Source organism: Rutidosis leptorrhynchoides, chromosome 3 (assembly GCF_046630445.1).
Source record: "Rutidosis leptorrhynchoides isolate AG116_Rl617_1_P2 chromosome 3, CSIRO_AGI_Rlap_v1, whole genome shotgun sequence".
NCBI lineage: Eukaryota > Viridiplantae > Streptophyta > Magnoliopsida > Asterales > Asteraceae > Rutidosis > Rutidosis leptorrhynchoides.
In genome coordinates this window covers 678,879,551-678,902,644 of record NC_092335.1, presented here as the reverse complement: position 1 = coordinate 678,902,644, position 23,094 = coordinate 678,879,551, and the positions used below count along the sequence as shown (strand labels likewise).

General features: G+C 34.0%; 1 long non-coding RNA gene across 1 annotated transcript; it reads left to right on the top strand.

The window, feature by feature from the left end:
• Positions 1-10,579: 10,579 nt before the first annotated feature.
• On the top strand, positions 10,580-12,390 carry LOC139899426 (uncharacterized). The gene is made up of 3 exons (XR_011777486.1): positions 10,580-11,247; positions 11,453-11,670; positions 11,935-12,390. It is a non-coding gene; the product is annotated as an uncharacterized lncRNA (long non-coding RNA).
• The last annotated feature ends 10,704 nt before the right edge of the window (positions 12,391-23,094 follow it).

Here is a 23,094-nt window from a genome sequence, read left to right as displayed (position 1 = left end):
TCTAAGAGCAGAATGGTCGGTATAGACCACCGTTTTAGCTAGAACGAGATATGATCGAAATTTTTCAAAAGCAAAGACAATAGCAAGGATTTCTTTTTCAGTAGTTGTATAATCTATTTGTGCTCCTTGTAACGTCTTACTAGCATAATATATAGGTTGAAATCGTTTTTCAATCCTTTGTCCTAAAACGGCTCCCATTGCAAAATCACTTGCATCGCACATAAGTTCAAACGGTAGATTCCAATTTGGTGTTATCATGATCGGTGCATTAGTGAGTTTCTCTTTAAGAATATTAAAAGATTTGATACATTCACCTGAAAAGATGAATGGAGCATCCTTTTCTAGGAGTTTATTCATAGGAGTGGCAATTTTAGAAAAGTCTTTTATGAAACGTCGGTAAAAACCGGCATGCCCTAGAAAACTCCTAACTCCTCTAACATTGGTGGGATGTGGAAGTTTAGCAATTACATCTACTTTAGCTCTATCCATTTCAATTCCTTCTTTTGAAATTTTATGTCCAAGAACGATGCCTTCTTTAACCATGAAATGGCATTTCTCCCAATTAAGTACTAGATTTGATTATTCGCATCTAATAAGCATTCGTTCCAGATTAACTAGACATGATTCAAATGTATCACCGAAGACTGAAAATTCATCCATGAAAACTTCCATGCATTCTTCTATCATGTCTTGAAAAATCGCCATCATACACCTTTGAAAGGTTGCAGGGGCGTTGCTAAGTCCAAATGGCATGCGTTTGTAAGCAAAAGTACCATAAGGGCACGTGAACGTGGTTTTCTCTTGATCTTCGGGTGCTATTGGAATTTGAAAATATCCGGAAAATCCATCTAGAAAACAATAGTAACTGTTTCCGGCTAGCCTTTCCAAAATTTGATCAATGAAAGGTAAGGGAAAGTGATCTTTTCTGGTGGCGTCATTTAATTTTCTATAATCAATACATACACGCCATCCTGTTACAGTCCTAGTAGGAATAAGCTCATTTTTTTCATTTGTAATGAAAGTTATGCCACCCTTCTTAGGCACGCATTGAACTGGACTTACCCATGGACTATCAGAAATTGGATAAATTAAACCTGCATCTAGCAGTTTAATTATTTCTTTTTTTAACAACATTTTGCATATTAGGATTTAGTCTTCGTTGGCGTTGCACATACGTTTTATGACCTTCTTCCATAAGGATTTTATGTGTGCAATACGAAGGACTTATTCCTTTAATATCATGAATCTTCCATGCAATGGCTGGTTTATGAGCTTTCAACACAGAAATGAGTTGAGATTTCTCATTTTTAGTAAGAGAAGACGATATTATTACAGGTAATTCAGATTCACCATGTAAATAAGCGTATTCCAAATGGTTTGGAAGTGGCTTTAATTCTAATGTCGGTGGTTCTTCTATCGATGATTTATATAGATATCTGTCTTCTTCTTTTAGCATTTGAATTTCTTCTGTTGTTGGTTCATATCCATTAGCTATAAGTGTAGCTAACATTTCAGCTTCATCAATTTGTTCAGTTCCTTCTCCTAAAGAACATTCTCCTGTTCCTTGTAATTCTGGAAATTCTTCTAACAATTCTGCATGTGAATCTATAGTTTGAATATAATAACATGTATCATCTGCAGATTCTGGTTATTGCATTGCTCTATCACTTGAAAAGGTAACACTCTCGTCCTCTATACTTAGGGTCAATTTCTTACCGAACACGTCTATCATTGCTTTAGCCGTGTTTAAGAATGGTCTTCCTAATATGAGAGGAACTTGCGAATCTTCTTCCATGTCCAGAACAACAAAATCTACTGGAAATACTAAAGTACCAACTTTAACTAGCATGTTCTCCATTATCCCTCTAGGATATTTTATTGATCGATCGGCTAGTTGTATGCTTATTCTTGTTGGTTTCAATTCTCCAAGGTCTAGTTTAGCGTATAGTGAATACGGCATTAAATTTATACTAGCACCTAAGTCTGCCAATGCTTCTATTGAACTAAGACTACCCAGAAAACATGGAATTGTGAAACTTCCTGGATCAGATAATTTTTCTGGTATCTTATTCAACAGCACTGCTGAATAATTAGCGTTCATAGTAACAGCCGAGAGTTCTTCCATTTTCTTTCTATTCGTGATCAGATCTTTCAAGAATTTAGCATATCTAGGCATTCCTGAAATCACATCAATGAAAGGAAGATTTACATTTATCTGTTTAAACATATCCAAGAATTTGGATTGCTCGGCTTCAAGTTTCTCTTTCTTCATTTTACTCGGGTAAGGAAGTGGTGGTTGGTATGGTTTAACATAAGGTTTAGCCTTAACTGTGTTATCTTTATTAACCTTTTCAACTACCGGTTCTTTTTCCTTATCTTGTTCAGATTGTGGTTCTTGTGGAGTAGGAATAGCTTCATCAGAAGTTACAGGTATTTCAGGTGGTTTAAGTGTTGTACCACTTCTTGTGGTAATGGCTTTAGCTGTTTCATTCCGGGGGTTAGCATTTGTATCACTAGGTAAACTTCCCGGTTTTCTTTCACCTATTAACCTTGCTAGGTTACTTACTTCTTGTTCCAAGTTTTGAATAAAAGCTTGTTGATTTCTAAATGCTTGAGCATTTTGTTCATTAGTTTGTTTTTGAGATGTGAAAAACTGCGTTTGAGTTTCAACTAGCTTCGTCATCATATCTTCTAAATTCGGCTTTTTATCATCGGTTTGTGATGGTTTGTTTTGAAAATCAGGTCTTTGCTGATTGTAAGTATTATTAGATACTTGTTGATTGCTAGGACCTTGTTGGTTGTTGTATGGAATATTTCGGTTATAGTTCTGATTTTGATTGTAAATAGGTCTTGGCGGTTGATAATTATTCTGATAATTATTTCCAGGCCTTTGGTTTAGATATGAAACATTCTCTCTTTGTTCCATTGTTAATTCAATACCGAGACAATCTTTTGTCAAATGTGGTCCTCCACACTGCTCACAACTAATTCGTATTGAGTGGATATCTTTAGTCATCTTTTCCATTCGTCTCTCGACAGCATCTATCTTTGCAGAAATGGAATCTAAGTCATGGCTAGAATCGGCTCTAGCTGCTTTAGATGATCTAACGATATCTTTTTCTTGGTGCCACTCATGTGAGTGGGAAGCAGTGTTATCAATAATTTTGTAAGCAACAGTTTCTGTTTTCTTCATAATAGAACCACCAGCTGCTATATCAATGTCTTTCCTTGTAGTGATGTCGCATCCTTGGTAGAATATTTGTACTATTTGACAGGTGTCTAAACCATGTTGCGGACATCCTCTTAATAACTTTCCAAATCTTGTCCACGCCTCATATAGAGTTTCATTCGGTTTATGTGTGAACGTAACAATTTCTGCTTGAAGTCTTAAGGCTTTAGATGCCGGAAAGAATTGTTTAAGAAATTTTTCAACTAAAACGTCCCATGTATCGATCGCCCCTTCAGGTAACGATTCCAACCAATCTTTGGCTGCTCCCTTTAAAGTCCAGGAAAATAACATGAGATATATCTGTTCATCCTCAACTTCTCTTATTTTAAATAGAGTGCAGATCCTATTAAAGGTGCGAAGATGTTCATTTAGATCTTTCTTCGGCGCACCACTAAATTGGCATTGATTAGTCACCATATGTAGAATTTGTCCTTTGATTTCATAATCTGGCGCATTAATGTCTGGATGAGTAATTGCGTGACCTTGGCCAGTGCGTTTAGCTCTCATTCGGTCTTCCATACTTAAAGGTTCCAGATTCTCCATAATTGAATTTGTTGAATCTGAATCACTAGAGGATTCTGATTTAATGGTTCGTTCCTCAACAATCTCTGTTTGAATGATTGGTGGTTCCGGAGGAAAATTTAATGGTTCAGGATCTATGAATCGTGCCTGAATATTCTCCGGATTCTCAATTGTGAGGTCGGGTTCAAAAAATTGATTTTCGGAAATTTGAATTGGAGTACTTGGTCGACTGGATGACGATTCTAAAGAAAAATCAACGGCGGTAATATTTGCTAAATGTCTTGATCTAGTTACAGGTGGTGAACGTACAAAAGGTGGTAAACGTCTTGCTCGGTGCATTCACTGAATATCCTATTAGTTTTTAAAAGGAAAGAAAAATTATATAAGTTATCCAATTAATAGACTTTTCTGATTTTGCCCACGTTTCGAATAGCCAAAAGATGCAGCAGAGGAGCAGGATTCGTTTGGTCTCAATATAATTGAGGACTGTTTGGCTCCAATAACCCAGTCCACGTACAAATCCAACTATTACTACGAACCAGAAAATTTTGATGTCTATCAATTTAACCACTTAAAATAAATTTTCGTAATTTTAAGAAATTTAGATAAGAAGTAGAATAAAAATCTATGTCCTAAAACTAGAATTGCGAGAAATAAGAAAGAAAAAGAGTGCGTCGAAAAAGGTCGAAAAAGAAAAGGGTTGAAAAATAAAAGGCGACGAAAAATAAGAAATAATAAAAAAAATGACTTATAGAACTTAAAAACACTCGACTAACCCAACCTTATTACTATCACTAACTTAAAATTATAATCGCAAATTGAGATTACTAATTGGAATGATAATTGATACATAGGTAAAAGGTGTCTAAAAATATTAAAGCTTACAAGCAAAACTATATCCCAAATGGCAATAACTTAAAAAGAAACTAAAACTAAAAAAGGCGTCGCAAAATTCTAAAGCACCTAAATCTTAGTCTAAAGAAAAAGCACTTAAGGGATTTTACGGCAAGGCCTAAAAATCTAGAAGTAAAAATAACTATGGCAAAAACTATGTTTAAAACTAAATATGAACGAAAAACACAAATATTACGCTAAAACAATTAAAAAGGGACAAAATATAAAAATATACTAAAAGTTGTAAAAAGTACAATTTTTATAAAAAATATTATTTTTATATTATTTATTTTATAAAACTATTAATTTTGTAAATTAATTAAACTAATTAAACTAAATATACAAAATAATAATAAAAACTAAAAACTAATTAAAAACTAAAAACCTAATTAGGGTTTTAATTAAAAAAATAATAATAATAATTACTCCGTAATGATGCAGTTAGGGTTTCTGTGTACCCGTGTCAGGGCTGCTCCACGAGTCGCGGTGACACCTGGCAAAAAACTCCGCAAGTCGCGGGGCTTAAAAATTCAAATGAGGCAGGCTGTTTCGTTCGACAGGTTTAATTTTATTTAAATATATTTTTTTTCCTGTTCTTAATATTTATATAAAATATTTATAAAAAACTAAATAAAACTTATATTTAAAAAAAATAAGATACTTTATAATTTTATAAAAATCTTAAAAATAGATTTATATATATATATATATATATATATATATATATATATATATATATATATATATATATATATATATATATATATATATATATATATATATTGATTTTTTTATTTTATGTTTTAAATAAAAACAAAATATTTAAATAAAACTTATATTTTTATAAAATAAAAATAAAGAAACTTTATAAAACTTAAATATTTAACAAACTCTTAAAAATATTTATATTTTTGTTTTCTTTTTATGTTTTCGAATAATTAACACGTATTTTTACAAAAGCGTATTTTTTATAAAAGTAAACTAAAAATGAAAATCTTTTTTTTTTTTTAATATTTAGCGTTGCGCTTTCGGCGTTTAAGTTCCCCGGCAGCGGCGCCAAAAATACTTGATAGTCAAAGCTAAGGGGTATAAAATACTATTAAATTTTACAAGGAAATACTATTAAATACGATACAATTTTATACAAGATATTTATTTATTTAGAGAATGGATATACTTAAACCTTGCTACAACACTTATAGGCAGTGTACCTAATCGTACAGTAGTGTAGTTTTTAGTAAGTCCGGTTCGTTCCACAGGGAAAATCTTTAAACAAAGCTTAACGCTATATTAGTTTAATTTTATAAAAATACAAATATATATATAAGTAATATTATTATTATAAAGGGGAGTTTTTACCGTTTACTGACCGGTTTGTCGATTTTAAAACTTTAGTCGCAGTTAAAACCAAATGTAAAATATTAAATAAATAAAAGACTTAATTTAAAGCGTAAAGTAAATAACTATAATGAAATTGCGAATAATAAAAGTGCGATAAAATAAACTTGCGATAATTAAAAAGTACGATAATTAAAAGTGCAATTAAATACAATAACAATAAATAAAAATGCGATAATTAGAAGTGCAATTAAATATAAAATAAAGGAAATTAAATATGAAATAAAAGAATTATGCTTATTTAAACTTCCGTAATCATGATGTTTGACGTGTTGATTTTAGTTTTATGCCCATGGGTTAATTGTCCTTTGTCCTGGATTATTTAATATGTCCGTCAGGTTTTTGTCCATAACAGTCCATCAGTCATAAATATAAATTGCGAGTGTCCTCGTCAAATTATCCTTATACCCGAAGTTAAATATTCCAACTAATTGGGGACTTAAACTGTAACAAGATTTTAATACTTTGTTTAATAATTACACCAGGATGTCGACCGAATGTAATCCAAGGTTTTAATACTTTGTTAACCATTATGCCAAGTGTCCTTGTACATAATTTCACCCCTGTTTTAATAATTCTAGTGGCTATTAATCCATTCCTGTGTCCAGTTAAATGAAAGATTATTCGTACATATAAATACCCCGCCCATCGTGTCCGATTGAGTGTATATGGTTATTTATAGGGACGTCCAATTGTAAATCTTTATATTAAAATTAACAAACTATCATTTAGTTAAACAAATATAAAGCCCATTAATAGCCTATAGTCTAATTTCCACAAGTGTCGTTCTTTTGTCCAAACCCCAATTATGGTACAAAGCTCAATTACCCAATTTTAGTAATTAGCCCAACATCATGATTACTTTGGATTAAATAAGCATAATAATAACTTAGCTACGAGACATTAATGTAAAAAGGTTGAACATAAATTACAATGATTAAAAATAGCGTAGCGTTACACGGACAGAATATCGACTTACACCCTTACAACATTCGCTAACATACCCTTATTATTAGAATTAAAATTAAAATTAAAATTAAAATTAAAATATAAATATAAATATTTACGTATAGATATAGAGAGGATGGATATATATAGATATTTTTACGATCAAACTGCGTTTGCTTTTATAGGCATTTTCATTTTTTGGGGCTCCGCGAGTCGCGGCATTTTTTGCCTTCAAACTCCGCGAGTCGCGGAGTTTGAAATTCCAGCTCACCAGCTTTGGCTTCTTTCTTGCCGACGATTTTAAATATTAATATAATATATATATAATTTTTAAGAATTATTTATATATTATATTATATTCATGTGCATAGTTGACTTGTAATTTTTAGTCCGTTGCGTCGAGCGTTGAGAGTTGACTCATGTCCCGGTTCCGGATTTTCGAACGTCCTTGCGTACTATTTTATATCTTGTACTTTGCGTTTTGAATCTTGTACTCTTGTAATTTCGAGACGTTTCTTATCAATAATTGGAACCTCTTTGATTGTATTTTGTACTTTTGAGCTTTTTGGACCTTTGCGTCTTCAATTCGTCGAATCTGTCTTTTGTCTTCACCTTTTATTATTTAAACGAATATCACTTTTAAATAGAACAATTGCAACTAAAAGCTTGTCTTTCTTGAGGAATAATGCTATGAAATATATGTTCGTTTTTAGCATTATCAGTAGTGAAAAGAAAAAAATATAAAGCAGTAACCGTGGTTATGTTTCGAATAAACAAGAAAGAAAAGAAAGAAGAAACGCAGGTGGTTTTGATGGGGGTTCGTTGATGGTTCGTTCAGTGCAAACAGAAACATTGAGCCATAGAAGTAGCTACAAACGAGAAAAGAATTGCAGCAGTAGTGGGCTGTAGAATGGTGATTTCTTGGTCATAAATAGAAGAAAAGATGGTGGTTGTGATGGTGAGGGTCGATGGTGGTGATGGAGTAGTGGCCTGCGATGTGTATGGTGGCGGTTTTGGTGGTAGTTATCGATGGTTGTTCATAGTGGTAGTATAGATTTCTTGATATGGAAACAGAAACATATAATGACAAGAGGGATGGTAATGGTGGTTATGTGGTAGTGTTGTTCACTTGTTGCGAACAGAAAATAACAATAGCAATTAACAATGGGTTTGAGATGGGTTTTCAAAGGTGGTGAGGTGATCAATAGTGGTTGTAGAGTGGAGGTCGATGGTAGCCGGTTGTCTAGGAGAAAGAAGGAGAAGAACTCAAAAATATATGGTGGGTTTGTAAATGAAGAGGACACAGATATACATAATATATATCCCTTGTATCTATGTGAATGATAAACAAAGAAGATATAATATTTCAAGTGGTTACATAACTTTAATAATATCAATTCCAATTAATCAATCATAACTCACGGATCATTCAAAATTCGTAAAGTAATAATAATAATATAATAATAATTATAATAATATTTAAAAATATAAACGTGTGAATATATTAGCCGTCGTCTACTATTCCTTTCACGGACTGGAGTTCGTGTTCCGTTGATCATCAGTGGCGGATAAAAAGTCTTCAGAAAAATCCCATAATTTTAAATTAATTATATTTATTTATTTTGGTCATTATGGTATAAAATTCGATCCTCAATTTGTTAGATAAAAATTACATCATCTGTCCCTCTCAATTCTGGTTAAAATATAAAAAGTGTTAAAATTTATTATTTAGCTTCTAAATATATTTTTAATAGGCCTATGATTCATATAACTCATTTTCGGATCACCGTTTATCTTAAAATTATATAAGTTTGAATTTAACTTACTTAATATCGATTGGCTGACAAACGAGTGCTATTATCGTTTACTAAATAAATTCGAAACCATATAAATATACATTCAATATACGTTACATATATATATAGATTTATTTTAATAATAATATCACATATTATTTTATTTACATAATTAATTAACTCATATAATATTTTAATTTATAATAATTATATATATATATATATATATATATATATATATATATATATATATATATATATATATATATATATATTACAAATAGTGGTTCGTGAATCGTCGGGAATAGTCGAAAGGTAATTGAATATATGAAACAATTCAGAATTTTTGAGACTCAACATTACAGACTTTGCTTATCGTGTCGGAAACATATAAAGATTAAGTTTAAATTTGGTCGGAAATTTCCGGGTCATCACATATATATGATTACGTTTTTATGGACAATAGTCGGATACCCGACCCGACCCCGTTGACGTTGACTATAACAAAAATTGAATTTTGGTCAAACTTAACCAATACTTTGTTTAATCGTTATAACTTTCTTTTATACTTATATCTCACAGGAAACTTGACTACTTGACTCACATGCTATATAATCGAGTCGTAACGAGCCATATGACTAATTTAACACATTTCGACCGACCTTGTGTCTTACCCGGTATTGATACAACTTACTTGTTTAGGTCAAGACTAAACAACTTTCATTGCACAACGTTTAAAATGAAGTACTTTGGCGTGCAACTACGGTGAGATCATAGTCCCATCTTTTCAACAACTTATACTCTTTTAAATTGTGGGATGAGAAACATATACGTTTTATACTTTTACGCTTTGAACACAAGTACGAAAACAAACATTCTACGTACGAGTTAGAACAAAAGCCTCAATTCAATTATCATTAGTTACACTTGTAGGGTGTAAGCGAGAACTTATGTTGTGTGGATCCATACGGGTTTGACGAACACTCATTCGGACGGTTCGCTACCGTTGGCGGATGAAATATATTTTCGGGTATAGTGTAGGTTCTAACACTATGATAACGGGGTTCGTATACAGTTAAGTCTTGATAATTGGGTGCTCGTGATACAACAACTTTTGAAATGTAAACGATTTGGATAATCAACGTTATGGAAATACTAAATCTTGTGGTTCAAAAACAACGTTTACAATTACACCAATGATTTCACCAACGTTTTTTTTTTTCGTTGACAGTTTTCTATATGTTTCACAGGTTCTTGATTGGCTACTTGATACATGCTTCCGCGTACACTTTGATTACTTGCTTGGGGTCAAGCATACATGCATACGTTATTGATAGCATCCGTGATTTTCAACTTATATTATGTCGTAAATTATTTCATTGATACTTTATAACTTTTGTAAACTTAAACTTGTTGTCGAACATGTTGGTAAACTTAAAACTTTGCAAGTCCTACACGTTTCAAATGAATGCGACATAATTTTGGTCAACACGTCTCATCTAGGGACTATGACCACGTAACGGGACCTAAGTTAACGGCGCCGTCAGTAGCAATTTTGGCGGGTCGTTACAGTGTGAAAGGAGAAAACGACATCTTACATAATAAACGGCTTACCAAACCAAGATTCAACTGTTTAATCACTAGAAGGAAAAAATTCTTCTAGACTTTCTTCCAAAAGAGTCCGGATTCCCTCCCAAAACCTTAGCCTTACAATAATCCACAGCATCAAAACAACTATCGTCGGATCAACATCTTTGCTAGCATGAAAATCTTTCCATTTTTCAATCCCAATTCGTTAAGCATTAGAAGTTAAGTTTTAATTTTTTTGCTATCTAATCTTTGCTTTATTGAATCGCTCATGTTATCATTAGTTTTGGGCATTTTGTTACCGTCTTTTTTTTATGAACGAACGTACATCATAGTGTGTATATCGTTTGCTTTTGGATTTATAATAAGGGGGTTGATAAGTTAATAGCACATTTTTTTTTTTAATTAATTCAATGGAATTTCTTTCACAACCTCATCGAGTAGGCTTTCTGGGATATTCGGTCACATTCGGGTCGAAAAGTCAACCGAAATGGAACAACAAAGGTTGTCCTTACTTGGTGATTACAAGCTCTGTTGGCTCTGTTGAGTTTTATTGTATTGTTCACTGTTTTATGTTGGATTATTATATTTGATGTTGCTAGGCCTTTTAATGCTGAGATCAGTGTTAATGTTAGTTAAGTTCACTACAATTTAGTGAAGTTGCAAATGGATTTAGTGTTACTAATCTTTTTCAAGCCATGTCATTAACATTACAAAGTTTGTTACTTAATAGATTTGAATTGTGTGGATGATTTTGATTCATAGATAGTCACATGCCGTATGCCTTTGGTGTGAAGTGTGAGTTTAATTTGAAGATCATCGTGTTATAATGCTTAAAGATTGAATCTTTTTCAAACCCACATTATTAAAACGGTAAAGTTTCTTACTTTTTTGAACTGGAATCTTCATTTGAGTTTCAATTTGATTCTTAGATAGTATGGTTTCAGTTTTAAACCAAATTTTGCACATTGTATAGGATAGTATACTTAGAGATTGTACTATGTAAACCTATGATTCATCGTTTATGCTCAAATTACTGATATAACAAATATGTATTCATGTAGGATGGCTCAAACAGTACCGGTTGCTGACCAGAAACCCGGTGACAGGAACAAGATGATACTTTGTGTCTAAAAACAGCTATTGCTTTAAGGCACTCATCACAGACCAATTATCTAGCACATACTTTACATTTTTATCCCCCGCTACTGACAAAATTATTCAACATTGATGCTAGGAACTGGTAACCAAAATGGGCCACAAGGCTCCAAATAAAATTCAACCTTGCAGATCCAGGTAAGCAACGAAACACAACAATTAATATTTATTATACCAAAACTAACACTGCAAAAAATATTGGTAGATGAAGAAAAAAGAGAGAAAGACATCAAGAAGAAAAATGAATAGCCAGCAAAAAATCAACTACTAGCCAGCAGATATATAACCTTTTTAACAAAAACTTTGTGTGTGCTGTAATTAAACAAACTAAACACTATCCAATGTACATATTAATATGATATTGCAAATATATAATGACAAAATAGTCTTACTTTTCTGCAGCAACGCGCGGCCGAACGCCATCTCTTTGAAGATATTAATAAGGTTGAAGGTGATCTCGCGAAAAATTAATATTCTTATTTTGAGAATGGTTCGTGATAGGCTCCCGACTCGACTCAATTTATCCCGTAAAGGTATTGAGATTGATCGGATTGGGTGTGTATCGTGCAATTATGGAACTGAATCATTGCAACACGTATTTTTTTAATGCCCGGTTGCAATAGAAGTTCAGAGAAAAGTAATTCGATGGGTAGATATTGACTTGGCGCTGTTTACAGACTGGAACGCTTGGTCGAGATGGTTTGGAGGGTGGCGTCTTGTTCAATCCTCTAGCTTTGGCACATTTGGCGATACAGGAATGGCGTATTCTTCAATCCTCTAGTTAACGGCATGAATCTGGAGTTTAATACATTGCTAAAGTTCCATAAATAAATAAGTGTGCAACAATTTATAGTTTAATAGAGGTAATGGTTATATATGTGTAAAAATATAGAAAAAAACCATAAACATAAACTTAAACATAAATGTCTAGAAACATAAACATAACCGTTCAATTGTTCAAAATACTCCAACATTCAGAACGAAATTCATGTTGAAATTTTGACCAACTCTAACTTTGACAAGCTTTGACTGATTTTGACCCACCAAATCTGACTTTGACCAGCTAATCCGATTTCGACCTGTTCACCAACGTTGACCTACTAACAAATCGGGTTATGAAAAATCTGATCAGCATGCTTTTTACAAAAGGATTAATCGGGATCTTTCCCAGTTCGAGATTATAACTACCCCAAACCGACCCATTCATAAATACATGGGTCAAAATTTGCTGACTACAAATTTTCTCTAATACTCACACTTGAGAATAAGCACTCCAGATGCTAATTGTCCACCTTCAACTATTACCTCCTCTTTAAGATTTTTAGGATTCTTCTTCCTTGTGTTTTAAAAATGAATTATGTGAAGATGAAATCGATGTCATCGACTGTGATAAAACTGGATGTATAGATACTTTTTAGATGTGATTTTAATTTTATTATTACAAGTTATATAAGTCTCACGTAAGATAATGTGTAGACTGTACATTTGTATAAACATGAAATGTACTTTATGGCAACTATCCGTGTCTTTTTAGAATAATTGTAACTGATTATTGTATGAGGACCATCTGCCCAAATACTCTGTAAAAAATATAGGAGAATTATAAATTGTCACTATGTATATGTTTGCAGTCGTTGTAGTTCATTTGAAGTCATTGTTGTTAGAAGAACTGCGTTTATTCGATAATCAAGTGTATGGAGTGGCACACGGGCTTTTAATTGGATATAGATAAAATGTATGGGTTCATGCTCTTTCGCTTTCGGACGATGTGAAACGTATGGATTCTTCAACCTTTTATAATGCGTTAACCGACATGCTATGGCGTTTTGGACAGGTAATGATTTGTTCTTTTTCTAAAACTTAAATTATGGATAGTATTTCAACCTATAGGAACATCTTATAAATTTGACACGAAGGGTGCATTTGATAAAATAGAATGAAGATGTGTTAAATGATTCATAATCTAAATAATTCCAAAGTTCTGAATGACAATAACCTGTTTAAGAACTATTTTGAATGAACAATATGAATGAGTTAACCGGTTTGATAATTCAAAAGTCCAACAACTGTTTAGATTTACATCTCATGTCATCCGGTGCAGCACGAGCCATGGTTCATGTTGGAAGCTTTGACGAGCTCAACACACTCACTATAGAGGACCTAGATTATACTTGACTCACTACACCAACACTTTGACGTTGGTTAGCCTTTAATTTTATAAATCCTTAGTGCACAATGTACTTAGGCGACAGTGTCGACCATATATCTTTAGGCATTATAACCGACCATGTATTACTTAGGCGGCAGAGTCGACCATATAATAAGAACAACACAAGTGCACTAAGAACTTAAACACAAACTAAGGCTTAACCGGGAAACTTAACAAAGAACACTTTTATTAATACAAAATACAATTACAATATTACTTACTTACAAGCTTTTCTTCTCTACTCACACTCTTCTCACTTCTTACTTTTTCTCTACTTCTCAACTCACTCTTTTCACAACTTACTCACAAATGAAATCACCACCCATATTTATACTACTCCATGGAAACTTCTACACACTAGATTTTTCCATGGATAAATATCTAGAGATTTTTACCACATAAAAATATCTAGATTTTTACATTTTAACATCTAGATTTTTCCTCATTAATATCTAGATATTTCTTTTACATTTTAATATCTAGATATTTACATACATTACTAATTCCATATTATCTAAATTTGCATTGTATTTTAACACTCCCCCTCAATGCAAATTTTCTTCCAACGATGTCTTGTAGACCATTCCAAGTGATTTTCTGAATTTTGTAAACTTTGTTTTACTTAGGCTCTTGGTGAATATATCTGCAACCTGTTCATCTATCTTTGTTGGCATCATCTTGATCTCCCCTTCAAGGACCTTCTCGCGAACATAGTGATAGTGTACTTCTATATGTTTTGTTCTTGCATGGAAAACTGGATTCTCTGCTAGACGTATAGCTGATAGGTTACCGCAGAAAAGCTCTACTTGATAGTCTGTTGATTGATGAAGATCTTCCATTAGTTGTTTCAACCATGTAATTTCTTGTGTTGCTGATGATGTCGATCGATATTCTGCTTCAGTGCTTGACAAGGATACTGTTGGTTGTCTCTTGCTGCACCATGATATTACTCCTGATCTAAGACTAAACATGTATCCAGTTGTTGACCGTCGTGTATCATAGTCTCCAGCGTAGTCGGCGTCACAATATCCAGTCACATGACATTCTTTTGTTTTCTTGTAGAAAATACCAAAGTTGATAGTGCCTTTAACATACCTTAAGATGCGTCGTACAACATCAAGGTGAGGCTTCTTCGGATTGCTCATGTATCGACTAACCACTCCAACTGCATAAGATATGTCTGTCCAGCTTAGTGTGAGATAAATAAGACTTCCGACCAACTTTCGATACATGGTAACATCTTGAAGACTTTTTCCTTCATCTGCTCGTAGTTTTGTATTCGGATCCATCGGAGTTGAGATAGGTTTGCAATTAAACATTCCGTACTTTTGTAAAAGATCTCGCGCATATTTCTGTTGTCCCAGAAATAATCCTTCTCTTTTATGCTGTATTTCGAGTCCAAGAAAATGTTTGAGTTCTCCAAGCTCCTTCATATGAAATCTGATAGACAGATTCTCTCTTGTTCTTTGGATATCCTCATAGTGATCTCCCGTGATGATTAAGTCATCCACATATACTAGCACTATGGCTAGTTTTCCTTGATCGTGTTTCACAAATAAACTAGAATCTGAAGGAGCAACTGTAAAACCACTTTGTACCAAGAACTCGCCAATCTTCCCGTACCAAGCTCTTGGAGCCTGCTTCAAGCCGTATAGTGCTTTCTTTAATTTGCAGACATGCTCAGGATGGATCTTGTTCTCAAAGCCTCTTGGTTGCTCCATATAAATGTCTTTGTCAAGTTCTCCATGTAAGAAAGCGTTCTTGACATCCATCTGCCACAACTTCCAAGATTTGCTAGTGGCTAAAGCTAGTAGAGCTCGAATTGTTGTGATTTTCGCCACCGGACTAAATGTTTCTTCATAATCTAGCCCATATTGTTGCGAAAAACCTCGAGCAACAAGTCGAGCTTTATACCTTTCAATGGAGCCATCTGATCGAGTCTTCACCTTATAAACCATTTACAAGATATTGGTTTTACATCTTTTGGCTTTGAAACTAAACTCCATGTCTGGTTTTCTTTTAGTGCATTAATTTCTTCTTCCATCGCTTTCTGCCATTCTTGACTTTGTGCTGCTTCTTCATAAGTGGAAGGCTCAATAGGTATTGATTCATCCACATGAGCAGCATTGGCATACCTCGGATTAGGTTGCCTCGGCCTTGTTGATCTCCATAATTCTTACACATGCTCCTCGGCATCCATTTGGCTTGGACGAACCTCTTCGAATGTAGATTGATGTACCCCAGTTTTCCATGGACTCGTTTCCTTAGAGTACGATCCATCTCCTTCTTTAATTGGATCCGATATGTGCTCTTTATGTTCTTCTTTCTCTTCTGGAACTTCTTCTAATCCATGAGATTCTGGAAGCTCTATCTTTTGAGGTGACCACCATGAAGAAGCTTCATCAAATACCACATTTCTTGAAGTATGACACTTTCCAGTATTTGGATCACAACATCTCCATCCTTTTCTTGATTCATCATAACCGACAAAAATGCACCGAATTGCCTTCTTATCAAATTTGCTTCGTAGATGATCTGGTACGAAGACGTAGCATACACATCCAAAAATCTTGAGATGGTTGACGGTTGGCTTGATCTTCCATAATCTTTCATATGGTGAAATATATCCCAACTTTGTTTGTGGGAGTCTGTTAATCACGTATGAAGCTGTCCTCATACATTCGGCCCAAAATCTTCCTGATACATTCTTACCATGAAGCTTACTTCGACAGGTTTTAGCAAGATGACGATTCTTACGTTCTGCCACTCCATTCTGTTCTGGAGTATTAGGGCAAGTTAATTGCCTTCTGATCTTGTGCTTCTCAAGATAGATATTGAACTCGGTTGATAAATATTCTCCTCCATTATCTGTGCGTAAGCATCGAATCTTAGTATTGAGCTCACTTTCTACCTTGTTCTTGAACTCTTTAAACTTCAGAAAAGTCTCCGACTTCTCCTTCATGAAGTAAACCCACACATATCTTGAGAAGTCATCAATGAATGTCACCATATATTTCATACCGCCAAGTGATGTTTATTTCACTGGGCCAAAGACATCTGAGTGTATGAGCTCTAGTGGTGTCTTGGACTGATGCTCTGACTCCTTGAATGGCAATTGATGAGCTTTGCCAAATTGACATCCAGCACATATTGTATATGTTCGGATATCAATTTAAGGAAGCCCATTTACTATGCGTTTCACCATCATCTCCTTTAACTTATTGTATCCCACATGCCCAAGACGTTCATGCCACAGATCAGCCGTCTCATTCTTTCGAGTCTTGTCCACATATGCTGTTTCAGCAGATAGTACATAGACCGACTCTATTCTTCTTCCTTGCATAATTGGATTGCCAACCACCTTCACTCTCTTGAATACGGACACATCTTCTGGTCCAATGAGCACATAATTCCCTTCTGCTGTCAATTGTGGTACTGACAGTAAATTCTTCTTTAGGCCAGGGACAAGATACACCTTCTCGAGATGGAGCTTATGAGAGTCGACTTCATTTGGAATTATTGTCTTTCCAATGTGAGAAATAGACAACCTTGAATTGTCAACTGTCAACACGACTCTCTTTCCTTTGTAATCATCCATTTCTTGCAGCTTCGTCTCATCATTGGTCATATGATTTGAGCACCCAGAATCGATGATCCAATCATCTTTGTAGTTTATTGTTGACTTTAAGGTTGCTGCAAGAGCTTGATCATCCATGCCAGCTTCAACAGAAATTTCAGCTTCTGCATCCCATGTTTCCTCATTAATGGTTGCTTCAAATGTGACCTCTTTCTTCTCATCTCTTGCGGTGGCCACATTTCCTTCAAAAGTTCGCCTTTTGGGGAATTTACAATCTCGAGCAAAATGACCCTTCTTGCCACAATTGAAGCATTCACCATTCTTTCTCTTATCATTTTCTCCATGTTGTTGGCGATGATCTCTTCTTCCTTGTTGAGCTCTCCGAGCTCCCCCTGAAGCGTTGCCTTTTGACTTTGGGTGACTCTTCCATCCATATGTCTGACTTTCTTTCATCGCATTTTGTCTTCGAGATGTTGCTTTCTTCTTATTGGTGAAGAGTGCATCTTCTCCATCTTTTATGGTTACTTCATTCATCTGCTTGGCTAATGCCTCTTGATTAGCCAATGAATTCTCCAGCTCTATTAATGATGGTTGAGTAGGCCATCCTCTCACAGCGGCTATAAATCCATTATACTCGGACCTTAAGCCGTGAATGATAATTCTCTTCATCCTTGGCTCACTCACTTTCTCTTCAGGAGCAAGTTGAGATATCTCACGGCAAATAGATTTCACGTTGGTGAAATACTGAGAAATAGACAGACTTCCTTGTGTGATACCCGCAAGCTCATTTTCCAAGAGCTGGAGGCGTGCTTCATTCTTCTTTGAAAATAATTTTTCAAAAGTTTCCCAAGCTGCCTTTGGTGTTTTCTAGTCACGGATGTGCTCCAATAGATCCTCCTCGATCGTAGTCTTCAATATAAATAAAGCCTTCCCGGCCTTGATGTTCCATTTTCTCAAGGATTCGGCATTTTCTTTCGGTGGAGGCGTTGTGTCACTACCAGCAACTATTTCCCATAAATCCTGTCCTTGTAGGTAAGATTCTATACAAATCTGCCAATAACCATAGTTGTGGTTATTGAGACTCTTGATTCCACTGCTCGTACTTGCAAGATCTGCCATCATGACGTCCAACGTCCAATAAGCTTGGTCCCAGACTGATGAGCTTTCACAGTTCCTAACTGTGCTCCGACAGAATCTCCCTTAGAGCTTCGGTGAAGTAAACGTCCAACATTTACTGATGTTTTCCTCCACTAGAAATGGTCCAGAAACGACCCGCTCTGATACCAATTGTTGGAAGCTTTGACGAGCTCAACACACCCACTATAGAGGACCTAGATTATACTTGACTCACTACACCAACACTTTGACGTTGGTTAGCCTTTAATTTTATAAATCCTTAGTGCACAATGTACTTAGGCGACAGTGTCGACCATATATCTTTAGGCGGTATAACCGACCATGTATTACTTAGGCGGAAGAGCCGACCATATAATAAGAACAACACAAGTGCACTAAGAACTTAAACACAAACTAAGGCTTATCCGGGAAACTTAACAAAGAACACTTTTATTAATACAAAATACAATTACAATATTACTTACTTACAAGCTTTTCTTCTCTACTCACACTCTTCTCACTTATTACTTTTTCTCTACTTCTCAACTCACTCTTTTCACAACTTACTCACAAATGAAATCACCACCCATATTTATACTACTCCATGGAAACTTCTACACACTAGATTTTTCCATGGATAAATATCTAGATATTTTTACCACATAAAAATATCTAGATTTTTACATTTTAACATCTAGATTTTTCCTCATTAATATCTAGATATTTCTTTTACATTTTAATATCTAGATATTTACATACATTACTAATTCCATATTATCTAAATTTGCATTGTATTTTAACAATTCACGCTTGGTTGCTAAATATATGTTCAATCGTTTACGAAGGTCACGAGTTGCCAGGCTTATTAAGATGAGCCTATTTGTGTACATTTTACCTTCAATATCAAATACTAACCAAGCATCCATGAACTCGTGACATATTCCTAATCCTCGTTGTTGAAACAGCATATAAACAGGGTGGGGTAAACATAGCAAAGTAGTAGGCGATTGTGCGCTTAAACGAGCAATTGAAGCGCTATTAGGCGGCACGAATTCACCTTTTCGGGTTGCTACATCTAATATTGGCCGATTCATATCACCGGGCCACATGGTTCCTGCGTGGATGAGAGAATCAAACACGCCCAGGTTACTTGTTCTTCAATACCATTGAGCTTACACTAATAATCATCTTACCGCTAAATCGAACCACTTCTTCCATTGTAATAGACAATAGTGTAGTTTACGTGTGTATTTGTTTTGTTCCCTCTTTATTGTAGGATTAATGTGCAAGGTACAACATATAACTATATAGCCAACCTCATTTGAACCTTCGGGGTCACACACATATACACCGAGAAGTCAAATAAAATATATATATGATGTATATATATTACTCAAGTAACAAAATAGTAAATCGAAATTAATTCATTTACTATTCATATGAATAGTAAATGAAACGAATTTAATTAATTTACTATTCACATGAAAGAGACATGATAGAAATTATTAATTATAAGTTACATAATATACCCCTAAAGTATTTGAGAAATACGACTTTGAAAAAGAAAATTACAAAAGAAGTTAAAACGCGTAAATCATAAATACGACTTTCAAAAAGGAAAATATATGTGTGATCCAAATTGATTGATACTCTTTACTTTACTTCATATTATATATATGGATGAGAATTGAAAAGAGAGGGAGTAAGAAAAAATAACATTGTTTCATACGGAGTATCATTTTGGATTCATAATATTAATCAAAGGTTGATTAATTATTACTTGGGTTTGGACTAGCATCCATTGACGTTGTTTGAAGTGTAGTGTGGACTATCCTAAGAGACGGTCATACTTTTGATCATAAGTTTCTCTCCGTCTCATCAATTTCTCCAAGAAAGGTATATCGTTAACTCCTCTTTTGTTTTATATTCATGACAATTATTACGGTGTAATTGGATCATTGGGATAAATTAATCGTGTGCATGTTTCATTAAATATATGAATATATATAATCTTGTAAATGTTTTTATAAAATATTAAAAGATTATTATTTTAACGATCCGCTGCGTTAATCTGAAATTGGTAAAAGTACACACAGTTTTTCAACAGTGGTATCCGAGCCGCTTTTACACCATCTTAATTGTCGCGTGATTTTCTTTAGATTTAACTTTGTGGTGAATTGGTAACAGTCAAAACCTTTATGGTTTTGAAAGTCAACTTTGTTGATTACCTCATGACGCACGAATAAGATCTGGAAAAAAAATTCACTGTTATAAATTTTGAATTTATTTGTTATGGCTTGAATATTTATTATAATTGTTGATTGTTTTATTCCATGGTTATACACATGCATTGTAACCATGGACAAGCTATATTTAAGTTTTAATAATGTAGTTATTAAAATTGTGATTGCACACATAGCTCATAATGCCCCGACCTATGTATGATTGTTGTGATTGTTGATTACGGTAATATTATGTCATGTTGATTATTTGTATTATTAGAAATGCCATTTTGAAGCCAAAGTTGTATTATATTTATTTTTCATTTTCATAGTATTGTATTTAAGTTTATTTCAATTTGTAAAAGTACTAGTTTAGTTGTATTTTCAAATTTAAATAAATGTAACAAGATGAAGATTGAAGATAAATACAACATGCTTTTGGCTTAGAAGATGGCGAACAGGTCAAGTTGACAACGATGGCGTTTGTCAAGTTTTCACTTGATTCTTGAATCAAGTGGGAGCTACGATATTACCCTTAGTTCGACCTCTTGATCCCATGTCGGCTCATGGGATCAAGCATAGGATTTTTGGGCTAGGCTATGTGTGTGTGATGCATGGTATGGCTGTGCTTTTATTTTTACGCATTTATATTTAATTGTTGATTATAATATATGCTAAATGTTTTTGATGAAAACATCAAATAAAACTAGTAACGAGTTTCAAAGGTTAAAATTGATAATTTTAAAAAGTTAAACTCTAATGAGTTTAAAGTTAAATATTTTTTTCGAAACTCAAATAATATATATATATATATATATATATATATATATATATATATATATATATATATATATATATATATATATATATATATATATATATATATATGGGCGACATCTTTTAAAACTGTTTTAAAACGATACACGTTTGTGTATTTGTTACTTTTATATATAAAATAAAATAACAAACTAGACGCATAAACACGATCGACATATATAAAACTGGTTAAAATGATTTTTAACAAATAGTGTAGCGAATCTTGTGTGCATGCATTATTCGTTAACACAAATTTTTTTTTAAAAAAATATCCGTCAAATTTAAGTCATGCCATCTAATGAGTTTGCAAACACTCCTCGTTATTTTTTTGATTACGGTGAGACCTAATCGAATTATAGCCACGAAGTGGATTTTCAGTTACGAGTGAGACTAGGCTGAATTTCTACTGTTTCCAAATTGGACGACTTAATCGTATTCACGGTGAGACCTGAGTTCGAGGAAAGGATGGGACAAACATGCCAATAGATAATAGTGGTTTGTTATACTACACATATCTCAAGGTCCCATAAAGATCTAAGAGTTGCACCTGTGATGCAATTGATACTCGCTACCTACCAGTAGACTCTATAACTGCTAGCTGATCAACAGATGTAGTAATTGAACCTCTATGTAGATCTTAGGCTTTCGTAAATTAATTGTTTTTAAATATATTAAAACTTGGGTAATTAATTTATTAAAGTATTATATCGAAAATACTAAAATTGAACCTTGTTCTTTTGTATATGTCAAACAATCAAAACGTAAACCAAAACACCCTCCGTTCTTTGTTGGAGAAGGAGAAACTCAATGGTTCAAACTTCCTCGATTGGTACCGCAACCTGAGAATTGTTCTCAAATATGAAGGAAAGTTGAACAAAATTGAAGAACCCTTACCCGAAGCTCCTCCTGAGACAGCTACTGCTGCTCAAAAGAATGCTTATCAGAAGTTGTTTGATGAGCAAGAGAATATAGCTTTAATCATGCTTGCTAGTATGACTTCTGACCTCCAAAAGGAAATGGAAGATCGTACAGCATATGATATGATGACTGAGCTGAAAAATATGTTTCAGAAACAGGCTAGTCAAGAGTTATATGAAACTTATAAGCTTCTTCAAACATGTAAAATGGAGGAGGGTCAATCAGTGAGCTCTCGTGTCTTGAAAATGAAAAGCTACATTGACCGATTGGAAAAACTTGGAACTACCTTGCCGCCTAACTTGGCTGTGAACACGGTTTTGGTTTCACTACCAAAATCATATCACCAATTTATAATGAATTACAATATGCAAGGTTGGGAGAAATCTCTGGCAGAGGTGCACTCGATGCTCAAAACTGCTGAACAGGATATTCCATATAAGGTTTCCAATCCAGGTGTCCTAATGATTAGGGTGGTAAGGTGAAAAAGAATAAGCCGAAAACTTGGGGAAAAGGAAAAGGCAAGTCAATTGCTAAGAAGAAAATTCCACCACCTCCCAAGAAAGAAAATCCAGCGAAAAACGCCGAATGTTTCCACTGTGGAAAAGTTGGCCACTGGAGGAGGAATTGTCCTTCCTACCTATCTAAGTTGAGAAAAGGTAAAGCTGGCCAGACCAGCAAATCGGGTATATTTCATATATAGTTAT